Here is a 13,133-nt window from a genome sequence, read left to right on the forward strand (position 1 = left end):
ATTAATGTGACTTGGGCATGCGGATCCTTCGGGATTTGTAAAAGCTCACTGAAAATATTCTTATTGGATAAGATTCACAGCTGGCAGAGCCAAGACTGCAGGTTCCTGGCAGCAGAAAGTCCTCTTAGAATGTGATGCAGCATAGCAACCCCTACCTAGGTGGAGGGTATCAGACTGGTGAGTACACCCAAAGAGTGGGTGGGTCTGCTCAGAGTGGGGATGGGGTGCCTGTTTCATTGGCAATAAGTGATGTGGCAGGCAGGTGGCATTGCAGGAATGAGATCTTTATTAAGCATGCTATCTGAGACCAGTGTTACATGCTCCAAATCTACTGTCCGAGGGGTAGCATCCGGGATGTAGCCTGCATTCCTGAGTGCCTGCTGCCACACCGCACAAGGTTCTTCCTGAAACCTGACCTTATTCCTTTGTTCAGTTCGACTCATCCTTCTCACTGTGTCAGCCAGCCATGCAGCAGAGTCAGTCTCCTAGCAACACACTGGGTGCAGCTGATTCTGGCAGGGGCTGCCTGATTGACTGTGCTTCCTGATTGATGGAGGGGCAGAGCTAAGCTATTACTTGACTCATCAGCATCCAGAGCTTGCTGGCTGATCAATGTGTTCCATGTCTGCTGATGTGCTTGGTCCTGTTTCCTGTGCGTGCTCTTGTGCCTGTTTCAGTTCCTGCCCTTCAGCTTTCCTTGAGACCCCCGGCTCTGCTTCCCCCACCACTTCTCTGGCTCACTCATTGGCTCTGGCTTTTGGCTTCTGATCCCTGGTTCTCATCCTTGCCTTTGCTCTCCACTATGCCCATAACCCTGACTCCGGCCCATCTCAGTTCCACTCTAACCTCCAGGCCAGGCCACTGTCCTGGATCTGACCGTTAGGCGTGACCATCCACATTTGGATCATGATCCTGACAGTTTGTGCAGCCCAAGAGACAAAGACCGATGATCAGGTTTGACCTCCATTACCCTGAGGGAATTAATGGACACCTTGCAGATTCTGGAGACTCAGCTCATGGCTCTGCAGGTGCAGGTCTTGCTGCCCAGGTCCCTAGGAAACCAAAGATTCTGCCGCTGGCCCAATGTCCCAATGACTATGGGAAATTTTGCAGCTTCCTGAATCAGTGTTAGCTCCTGTTCATGCTACAACTCCTATCATTTCCCACTGACTAGGCTCTAGTGGAGCTCATTATCAGACTATTAACTTGTCTAGCCACCGCATTACAGTTATGATTGCCCCATTGACCTGCAGCCCAGAGCTGGCTGACAGTCCCTTCAGTCGTATTTACTACTTCTCAGAACCACGACTCCAAACGCTCCGGGAATACCTCAGTGAGAATTTAGAGGAGTTTGTTCATCCTTCTACCAAGGGGGCCCCGATCTTTTTTTTGTGGCAAAAAAGATGGCTCCTAGTGCCCTGTGTTGATTACCAGGCTCTGAATAGAGTGACAGTTTGAAACAGATACCCTTTGCCACTTATTAATGAACTTTTTGAAAGACTTGGCTTTTCCAGAGTTTTTTCTAAACTGGACTTTCATGGAGGCTACAGTCTGGCTTGTATCAGGGAATGCAACAAGTGGAAGACTTCGCAGTTGTGTGCTTGATATGAGCATTTTGAGTAATTAGTTATGCCATTTGGGCTACATAATGCTCTGTCTACGTTTTCAGCATTTCATGACTCACATTTTCAAGGACATACTGTACTGATTTGTTATTTATTTAGATTGTAGTCTTGTCTTCTCCATAAACCAGAAGCTACATGATCAATCCGTTCACCTTGTCCTTGATAGACTTCACCAGAATTGCCTTTTTGCCAAAACAGAGGAACGCAAATTCGACAAGGACTCCATCGAGTTCCTTAGTTATATCATTTCCCCCCTGAGGGCCAAACAGTGGACCCACAGGAAGTGTCTTCCATCATTGGGTGGAACATTCCAAAAGATGTAAAGGAGATTCAGTGGTTTCTTGGATTTGCCAATTTTTATCAGTGCTTCAGTAAAGGAGTCTCTGGGCTAATAGCACTGATAACTGCACTCCTTCAAAAATGGGTTTGTTTTGTCTGGTCGGTGAAAGAACATCTGCTTTGGATCAGCTAAAGAAAGTGTTCACTTCAGCTACCCATGGTCTTGTGCATCCAGACCTTGCCAGACCTTTTACCATGGAAGCAGATGCCTTGAACTTTGCTGTTGTGACTGTATTTTTGCAAAATGCAGATCTTTGTAACCAACTCCATCCTTGTGCATACTGTTCATGTAAGCTAATTCCTGCTGAAAAAAAAATGGTATCTGAGACAAGGAGCTGCTTGCAATTAAAACAGCATTCAAAGAATGGAGACATCTTTTGTAGGAGGCTCAGTTCCCAGTCCAGGTCCTCACCAATCACAAGAACTTAGAATATCTTTGAACAGTCCATAATTTTAATCAATGGCAGATCTGTTGGTTACATTTCTTTGCCATTTTATCGTTACCTATCACCCTCCATCCATTTGAGATTGAAGAGCATTCCAATGCCAGCTACCCAAATCCTTGAAAGTCCACCTGTTTTTTTTCAGTTGTTCCTCCTGAAGCCCTACACAGAACATCCCTTCCTTGGCCACTCTGCTCCACCAGCCCCATCCTGTGGAGGTTCAGAGTCCGGAAGAATGTGAAATCAGAGAAATCCTGGATTCTAAGTGAATCCAAGGTTGACTTTACCACTTGGTGGACTGGAAGAAAGGTTTTGGGAACCAGATGGGAATATTCATGCTCCAGACCTTGTACCCACTTTTCACCAGAAAAACCCAGGAAAACTAAGGCCTAAGACCCTAAAAGGTACCCTCAGGGTGGAGGAGGGGGTACGATCAGGGAGCCAGCTGCTGCAGTGTCAGTCTCCTAGTAACACAGTGGGCACAGCTGATCCTGGAAGGGGCGGTGTGATTGATTGGTGGAGGGGCAGAGCTAAGCTACTACTTAACCCAGGAGCAGCTAGAGCTTGCTGTCTGCTCAATGTGTTCCAGGCCTGCAGCTGCACTTGGTCCTGCTTCCTGTGCCTGCTCCTGCCCAGCCTGCTCTTCTGCCTACTTCAGTTCCTGCCCTTCTCCATCCTTGACCCCCCAGGCTCTGAGTTCTGGTGCTGCTTTCTGACGGCTCCAGCTCACGTCTTGGCTCTGGCTTGGTCGCTGGCCCTGACTTCCAGCTCTGCTTCCTGACCTGTCTCCCACTCACTCATTGGCTCTGATTTTCAGCTTCTAATCCCTGGTTCCCAACCTTGATTCTGCTCTTGACCAAGTCCCCGGATGTCCCATGGTCCTGATTCTTGACTCCAGCTTGGCTTAGCTCTGCTCTGCTCTCCAGGCCTGGCCACCTCCATGGCTCCGATGATTAGGCACGACCATCGATGTCCCAATCATAATCCTGATGCCTGGTAATCATTCAGAGAATCTCCTGGGTAGACTTTGCTGAAGATCTCTGTACGGCACCTCAGTGGGAGCTTAAAGCTGCCCTTCTGTGGTGGAGGTTGGCTGTACCACTCCCTGCTTTTCCCCTGGGATGAATACTTAGTTGGATAATCACTGGTTGCCTCAAAGCCATTTAATTTTTGCTTTTTCCCCACTAGTTCTTATGCCTCCAGAATCCAAGACTTTAAATGTTACCCATTGCCAGTAGGTTTGTGTAATTTGGGTATTCAAATACTTTGCTGCTGTGGCAATAGGTGCTCAAAACAAAAATAAATAAAAATGTTTCCTTGTGCTGTTAGTATTGTCATTATGATATTGTCCCCTCTCTTTCACCAAGGGCATACACCACAACTCCTAGACCTGCACAGTTTTGGGAAACATTTAATGTAGAAGTGGAATGCTATATTAAGCCTATATTGTGGTTGGCATTGTAGTGCCTGATCTAACTCCCATTCACCTCCGTGGAATTGGACTGGGCCTTTAAACAGTTCCATTGTTGCTTTTCTTGGTGCTGTTAGAAGGCTCTTGAAAGGATATCAAACTGATAAGGGGTTGGCTGAAATCAGTGCCTTTCTGGATGCAATGTAATATGACTCGGCTTTGCTTATATTATAGTTCAAAGGCCAGAATCTAAACTCCGTTTCACTGGTGGAAAATCCAGTGCTGTCCCCTTTATTGATAACAGATTTACACTAGTGTAACTGAGAACAGAATTTGGCCCCAAATCTCCAAATATGCTTCCTAATTTCCATGTATTGGGCATTTTATGGTGCCAGCAGGTGATGTCCAAAATTCACCAGAATCCCACAGGCTATTCTGGTTTATTGTACAATATTATATAGTGACAATATAAAATGAAGTGTAATCTGTGTGGTGTCTTCAGAAATGTAAATTTTAGTGTGAACAACAGAGTGTCTCTCTCTCTATATGTGTGTGTACCTTTTCCCCCCTGCAATATTAAGAAAAAAGTTTAATACAGTCTAAATACATGGTTAGCCCATTTTCACTGGCTAAGACAATTTCAAAACAGGGCTTCATGGTGATTAAAGGATTAGATTGCTCCTGCCCTTATTTGTCTGTTTAGGGAAGTAGCCACCCCTTCCTCCCCCCACCCACTCTGCCCCAACACTCCTCCTGCTCATATTGCAATTCCAGGTGCAATGGGGAAAACTGGGACTACTCCCTGCCAGGATCAACTGGAAGGGGAGGGAATGGATAGGAGTAGAAAGTAGGAGGAACCCTGGATGCACCTCCTCTTATTCACAAGCAGCAGCTGATGGGGCACTAAGGTGGGGTGGGGGTGGGACAAAATTAAGCTGGTCCATGAAAACAAATGATAAGGCAAGTGGGGGCCAGGGGATGAATTGTGACTCTGAATCATAATTCATTCTTTGTTCTTGGGGCCATGCAGCTATTTTACAATCTAGCCCATATTGATTGGAGACTTGCTATTCATAAGGGGCAAAATTCTCTCCATCCACATAAAACTCAAGTACCTGGATTCTCTGCAGGTAAAGTGCAGAAGGGGAGGGGAGGGGAGGGGGTTAAATCCAAAACTCCCAACCTGGGACCAGTGTGTAACTGTTTCTCTTGTCCCCACTCCATAACTCCTATCCCAACCTATCGGCTGGAATATTGGCTGCACCCCTCTGTGTGCACGATATGTGGGATTAATGGATTCATATAAATGCTGATCAAACCCACCCACATCGTAGCCTTCCATGCTGATCTGTGCAGGGCTGCCATGGAGACACTATCTGTCACATGGAGGAGAATGCAGTCACCCTTATACAGTTGCTTCACCCCAGTTCTCTCCCCATACAGAGATTACATAGTAAAAAGGGCTTTGGGCTGGCCCTCTGCACTGCAGGTGCATGTCACCCAAGTAGAGCCAAAACGTATGTACTAATAGCTCTGTACATAAGAGATTAATACACCCATTTTAAGAACTCCAGTGCTATCTTTTCTGCAAAACAGCACTGTTGGTTTGGACAGTGCTCGTTAGTGAATCACATCTGTTTAAGCGTTGCAAGCCTTCAGCTGATGTGTGATTCTCACAGTCTGGTATACAGTCAGCTTACAGCGACGTCACAGCAAATGCACATTCCAACTCGTACTGAATGTATAGTTTTATTTTAGTTTTTATTTAGATATCTTAAAATCTGCTTGGGGTTATAAGCAACCCTGTTGCAGAGGTATGCAAACTGCACATCTGTGCATGCGGCAATACAGTTTGAATAGTGACTTAGCCTTTCTATTTCAAATGGAATCATTAGTTTTTCTTTCAGGAAGTATCATTTCCCCTTCTTTTTATAGAGTAATTCAGCCCTTCACTTATTCAAGCTGCAGCACCATAAATAAATAAACAAACAAGGCAATTAGCAGCCGGCAATGGAAAAGGGAGATATTTAAAACCTAAGAGAGATTCTGAAATAAATATATTGCAACTGAACTGGCATATGCTGTCAGTGGTCAGTTACTTTGACGTCCATTTCTTGAGGATATACATGAAATTGCAGGGACTGTGTTTTACCTTTTAGATAAAAACATAAATATAAACTTTTGAGGATAGCAGGTACAGGTGTGTGCATGAAATATACTCTAAAACTAGAACATTTTGCAACCAGAAAATGTCATGGTTGCAACGTTGATAGGTAAATAAAAGCATCACAACTGTATATTTGACATTTTGTCAAAGTGCTGTACTAAGGAACCACTAAGTCATGTGCTAAAAATATTTCCATCTGTTTGCTTTTTTGGTTACATTATTTGCATTATGAAAAATACAATTCTGCAATATATCAGCTCATGGTCTTGGTGCTAAAGGGAGAGTTATATTTTTATGACCCTGCGATTTAGCCTTTTCTTTTGTTGATGTTTTGAAGGTTACTGTTGAGCTTTTGTTGTCAGGACTAAAGCAGAGTGCATAATTTGAAACATATATATTCAATGGATTTAGGGTTTTTTCTGTTCATGGAAGATCTTCAGGCAGAACACAGTTTCTTCAAATGTATTCCTTATTGGAGTTTATTTGAGGAATATCTTTTTAAAAACTTTACCCTATAAACTGATCACTGATACTACAAGTTTGAGCCGTATTGTTTGTGTGATTGGTCAGATCAGTCACATGGCACTGTGTTCCCTGATTACATAAGCACTTCTGGTGCCAGAACTTGCATGTTTGAAGTTAAAAATTCACTTTCTGAGAAAACTTGCACATGCAATCTTTGAAATTCACTTTCTGGGTACATGTTTGCCAGTAAAGCTTGAGTGCTCATGTGTTAGCAATCATCAGACACAAAAGGAATAAGGAGACTTTTAAAAGAATTAATTAATATTAGTGGATATTTTCCCCCTGATTGTTACATAGATTTGTAAGGCTGGAAGGAACATTGGGATCATCTAGTCTGACCTCCTGAATAACACAGATCATAGAATTTCCCTGTTACCCCTTTACAGAGCCCATTAACTTGTGTTTGGCTAAAGCATATGTTCCACGAAGGCCACCAGTCTTGATATGAAGACATTCAAAGATGGAGAATCCGCCTCTTTCTTAGATAGTTTGTTCCAGTGGTTAATCACCTTCTCTGTTTAAAAAAATAAATTGTGCCTGATTTCTAATTTGAATTTGTCTAGCTTTTAACTTCCAGCCATTGACTCTTGTTATGTCTTTCTCTGCTAGAATAAACAGTCCTTAATATCTGTGATGGTACTTCTACATGGTAACCTCTGACTTCTAATAGGAACTGTACTCCATTGTATTTATTTTTTATTTCAAGATTTCTTTTCTAGATTTGAAAATTGTTTCCATTTCATTCAGAAAGTCCCTAACATCTAGAAATAGCAATGCCTTTTTAGGGGTTGTATGTATTTGTCATAGCTAGAAGTGTAGATTCAATTTTAGATGGAACAATATCTCCCCTAACGTAGATTGCTCTGAACTTGCTGTACTATTTAGAGCCACCCCTAAATGTTCAAACTTATCCAGCAGTGATAGCAGATCTTTTCAGCACATTGTGTTTTTCTTTCATTAATGATTATGGGTTATATTATGAAATCTTTTAAGTTCTTCTTTATTGTCCTTTCCCACATTTTGGAAGAATTTGTTGGTTCAGTATTTTCATACAAATAAGACTAGTTTATTCATCAGTTCAACGACAGTGTGGGTCTGGAGAATCAGTTATTGCTAGCAAACATGCAAAATTGTTTCCCTCATTTCAGGAACATCATTGGGCTGTGTATCACTAATTCCTCCAAGCCAAATAAAGCAGGTTTGCTACAGTAGGTAATCTGTTGACCAAGGGATAGATTCACAAAGGGACTTAAAGACTTTTAGGCATCCAGGAAAGCATGGGATTCACAAAGGCTGCGGTAGGCATCTGGGCTCCTTCTAGAATGAATGGGCAGAGAGAGGCACCTAAGAATGGAATTATCCTGCAGAACACCACAGTAAAGCTGCTGATGTGACATTTGCAACAGCTCAGTTTTTATGTGATTGCTATTTAAATGTATTAAATAGTTAAGATTGGTACAGTGCCTTGAGGATGGAACATTGAAATGGCAGTCTGTTTTCAAGGTACTGTTATCACTTTACCAAATATAACTCTCCTGAATTCCTGATATACTTGTTTGTTTTGGAGAGAGAGATAGGTGTGTGTGTGTGTGTTTAGTCAGATGGATAGGAGTTATCAAGAGTGCTGCCATTGTTGGTGAGGTCTGCTGCAGCCTGTCCATTAGTGGTGATGGTAAATAGCCACATGACTTTGGAATTCTAGCCTGTTTGCTCTTAGACCTGTTTATTTCCACTTCTAAGTCACATTTTAATGTCTTATCTTTTATGTTAGTTGGATATTAGTTGAAGGAAAGGAATGCTAGTGTATTATCTATAGCGGGCTTTGATGGTTTTTTTTAATCACAGTACAGAGATGAAATGACATGTAATCATTTGGTAGAGGCATATGTACTTGTGTTTCACTTGGTGTAATATTTCAATATTAGATCTTTTCAGTATTTCAATATGTATATCGATTAAAACAAAAAACTGGGGTGAATATTTATTTTTCTGTTTTCAACAAAATAAAAATGTCTAATTGAGTATAAAGTAGTGAATAACTTTCTGCTGCCAAGATGAAATGCATGCTGTGAAAGGGTATATGGAATATATAAAGAGAAGTTTCCACCCACTTGGCCTTTTAATAGCAGTTATTCTAAATCTGCACAGTTTTTTGCTTCATAACACAATTTGAGCTTGAAAATACTGCATGTGGAGTGCAGTCATTGCCTTTGAAAAGTCAGCATTTGCCAGCAATTACCACACAGTGGCATCTAGGAGAGTACAGTATGTCAGTATCCTTGGGCCACAATGTGTCAACTTGGGAAATAGGGGCCAGATTCCCTGGTGAACTCCAGCTGCTTTGAGTTGCACCAGTGATACAAAGCAGGTAAACCAAGTTTACCAAAAGCTGGATTTAGAGCTGTTTTACATCACCAAAGCTGTAAGAACATACCAGTGACTCTGAGCCCAGAGTTAAAAATATGAATGTCGCTGTCATAGGGGGCTTGGAGGGCAAGGGGGCCTAGTGGTTAGTGCACCAGACTTCTGGCCCCTTGCCCTTCTGTCAGGGCGGTAGCGATATCTGTTGCTGACCTTAGGTCAGTAATCTTCAGCTTTCTACCAGCATCTGGGTTTCAGCCCTTAAAGGGATGTGGTATGGGGACCTGGGCCGTCTCTCTCCACTGGGTCCCAATCCAGGGCCCTGTGGAAAGCAACTCTGGCGAGGTTCTCCCTGCAGTAAGTCCAAGTTCACTTCCCTGGGCTACTTCCTACCAGGAGGCCCTTCAGTTTGGGGCTTGGCCCCTATAGTGCAGTCCGTCTCTCAACAACAACAAAAAGTCCAAGGGCCCTACAGGTTCTCAGAGGGGGTGGTGGTTGGAGAAGGCACTGTCTGGGGGGGCCTGCTGGGTGGTCCCCTCTCAGGTTCAACTTTCTTTCTAGCTTCCTGGAGAAGCATTCCTCTCTCCTGCAGCCTGTCCATCACCCTTTGCCTGGGCTTCTGAGCTCCCATTTAACCAGCTCTTCCAGATGGAGCATGCTCAGCAGGCCTGGAGGGGCAGGGCTACTTGGTCCCAGTATTGTCTTTTTAACACCTTCGGGCCCTGTGTGGGGTTTGGATACCCCATCACACACCCTCCCACTCAGCCACCAAGTTGTGATGTCACAGGGCTGATCCATGTCTCCTCTGGCTCATAGAAGAAATTGCCATTTTTGTTTTCCCTGCCTGTGCGGTGGGACATGTAGCAGCTATATGGCTGCAGCGAGAGATACCACTGTACGATGTATGGATTGTGGTCTTTCATGGAGTTCAGGAGAGATGCATGGTCTGCTACTAGACAGAAGGGCTGCTTCCATAAGTGATATCACAGGACAGCAACAGCCGATTTTCTCAGTGACTGAGCCAGGGCCTCTTTCTCAGTGACTGAGCATGCCACCTCTCAGGGGAACATCTTTCTACTGAGAAAGAGGATGGGATGCTCTTCTACACTGAATTCTTGAGACAGCAGTGCCCTGAGCATTTGCACAATAAATGGTTTTGTGAACTTTGGGTGGAATAGCACCGGTTCCAGGATCAACTGGTCTTTTAATGCTTTGAATGCCTCATCACAGTTTTTCATCCAACAGATTTATTGGGGTACTGAATCCTTTACCAGGTCCATCAAAGGGTCAGTAGTGGTAGCAAAGGTGGGGGTACTGTCAGAGATTCATCCCCGACAGTCCCAGTATACAGCGAACTTGCTTCTTGGTGGAGGGGATGGAGCAATCTGCTAAGGCTTGGACTTTGTCCACCAGAGATCGTAATTTTCCCCCTCTCATTATATACCCCAGGTAAGTGACTTCTTTGGTGGCAGCCAGGTAGCACTTGATTGGGTTGGCCATAAACACTGTCTCCATAAGAGCTTGTAGTTTGCAATAATGTGCCTTATATGGTCAGCCCACTCTTCACTATATATGAAAATACTGTTAATGTAGGTGGCTGTTTATGCCCCATGTGGCCGCAGCACTTGAAAGGTGGCAGTGGCCCCAGGGATCCCAAAGGGCATGGTCTTAAATTGATACCATCAAATTGGATGGAGAAGGCAGTTGTCTCTTTAGACTTGGGCATCAAGGGTATCTGCCAATACTCTTTCATTAGGTCAAGAGTGGATTATATACTCTGCTGCTTCCAGGCTACAAAGTCCATCTTGCCAGACAACAAGCCCACATTGAGAGGTAGTGGTGGACCCTTACTGCTCCAGTGTAACCCCAGTGCATGGTCATTTATCAAGGACAGTCCTTCCTCTGGGTCCTCGACATCTCCTAGGCACTCCTCTTATGGCACCCTTCCTCGACCACTGTGACCATCTCCTGTTTTCTGAGGTCTGTTTCCTGAGGTTTTTTGGAGATTTTCTGCCTCCACTAGGGATGTGACACCCTCTGGACAACTTCTTCCAAAAACCACCAGTCACACCCCAGGATGACCAGATAGGCCAGGTCTTTGGCCAGGATGACCAGATAGGCCAGGTCTTTGTACCAGCTTGGTGCGGTTTTGCACAGTCAGTTTCATCTCTCTCATTGTGTAGGGCTGTATATTTCCGTGGATGAACTGGAGGTAGATCATACCTCCGTGCTTCCCTCCTGGCCCCACCAGCCATTCCCTGACCAGGGTTTGGCTGTAGCCAAACCCTGATCAGTCCTTGAATGGTCACTCTGTCCATTTGGACTAACAATTTCCTTGGGCCCCTTTTCTGAGCCTGGCTGTCCGAGGTCCAGGCCTCCTCATAATTACAATCCATGAATAGGTGGTCTTGCCAAAACTTGCTTTGTTGCCCACAGGCAAAGCAAAACCCTGCGGTTGAAGGCAATCCCATCACTGCTTCTCCCGGTGGAAATGGCCTCTGTGGGCCATTGGGTCCAAATCCCTCCTAACAGACTGAGGTTGGACTTCTGGGCTCTTTTGAGACCTTTGTATCCTTTGTATCCTTACCCCCTGTGGTTGGGCATCCCAGTTCCCAGGGAACCTTTGGCTGGATTTGGAGGTCAGTAATATGTATGCCCTGGGTTCATGACGGGCTGACTTTGGGCATTTTTGCTTTGGACCCGAGCAATTTGAGAGAGTTCTCCGCCAGGGCAATGACCTCTGAGAATTTCAGGATGTTGCCTTATAATCCATGCACACACCCCTGTAGAGAGGATGTGTGTGTACTGTTCCATGCCTACCTTCTATGCCACCTAAACCCCTGTGCAACCCTCTGGCACCACCAGCAATGTTCTCTCAGACTCTGGGCAATGGCCCAGGGCTGAGCCCCAAGCAAGAATTCCTCCTGGCAGGAACCACTGGCGGTAGGTTTCGGGAGAGATGTTCAGGCACCCAGAATTACTGCCTTGAGTTGGGTGTTATCCTGGGTGGCCACCACATTGAAGACCCAGTATGCAGCCTGGACCAGGCCTGACAAGTAGAGGGCCAATAGGTTGGCCCAGCTTTCCACTGGCCACGTAGTCATGGCAGCGACTCTCTTGAATGTGACGAGGAATGCTTCTGGGCCATCTGTGTGCCCCATCTTTGTCAGTTTCACCAGGATGGATGGCATTAGGGTGGTACCTCCCGCTCCCCTGGTGAGACTTGCTGCTGCCCCCAGTGGCTGTATGAGCATAATCATCTGCTTGATGCTGCTGCTGCTGGGCAGAGAGTGCTGGAGCCATTAGCTCTGCTGCTGCTGTTGCTGGGCTTCCTGTTAATGGTTTTCTAGGGTCCATTTCAGCAACTTCTCAAAATCTATTTGTGCCTTCCATCTCCCCTTCTTTTCTGGCCAACTTTCAGGTCTGGGACACTGTGCTCCCCACATTCTCTTCCATGTGTGATGTGGGATCAGAGGCTGGGGTGGCCTAGTGGTTAGAACACCAGACTTCTGCCCCAGGCCTCCCTGTCAGGGTGGTAGCAATATCTGTTCCTGACCTTAAGCCAGGAGTCTTCAGCTTTCCTCCTACATCTGGGCCTCAGCCCTTACGGGGTGTGGTAGTGGGACCCGAGCCCTCTCTCTCCACCAGGTCCCAGCACAAGGCAGCAACAGCAGCAGGATCCTCCCTGTAGTAAGTCCAGGTTCACTTCCCTGGGCTACTTCCTGCCAATAGGGCTCTTCCGTTTGGGGCATGGCCCCTATAGGCCAAACAGTCAGTCTCTCAACCAAAAAAAAAAAAAAAAAGTCCAAAGGACAGGGCCCTGGGGGTGGTGGATGGAGAAGGCACTGTCTGGGGGCCTTACCTGCTCTGTGGTCCCCTCTCAGGCTCAACCTTCTGTCTAGCTTCCTGGAGAAGCATTCCTCTCTCCTGCAGTCTGTCCACCACCCTTTGCCTAGGCTTCTGAGCTCCCATTTAACCTGCTCCTCCAGTTAGCACATGCTCAGCAAGCCCAGAGGGGTGGAGCTACCTGGGCCAAGTATTATCCTTTAACTCCTTGAGGCTCAGTATGGGCTTTTTATTCCCAATCACAGCCCCAAAAGAGAAAAAAACAAGCCAAGGATCCTTAGATTAATGGTATCAAGTTTAAATTGATGTCATTTGATGCTGATAGTTTCGGATTTGGCCATGTCAATATTATAGCCACTAGGAGATTTCTTGTTCAGGTTTTTTTTTTTTTTTTTTTTTTTTTTTTTTTTTTTTTT

The 13,133-nt window shown here is 45.2% G+C and overlaps 1 protein-coding gene across 2 annotated transcripts in view; it reads left to right on the plus strand.

The window, feature by feature from the left end:
• GABRA4 (gamma-aminobutyric acid type A receptor alpha4 subunit) overlaps positions 1-13,133 on the plus strand; it is a 58,260-nt gene that overhangs the window by 44,309 nt on the left and 818 nt on the right. The gene's annotated exons all lie outside the window — the stretch shown is intronic.

Source organism: Terrapene carolina, unplaced genomic scaffold (assembly GCF_002925995.2).
Source record: "Terrapene carolina triunguis isolate 2854851 unplaced genomic scaffold, T_m_triunguis-2.0 Scaffold66, whole genome shotgun sequence".
Lineage (NCBI taxonomy): Eukaryota > Metazoa > Chordata > Testudines > Emydidae > Terrapene > Terrapene triunguis.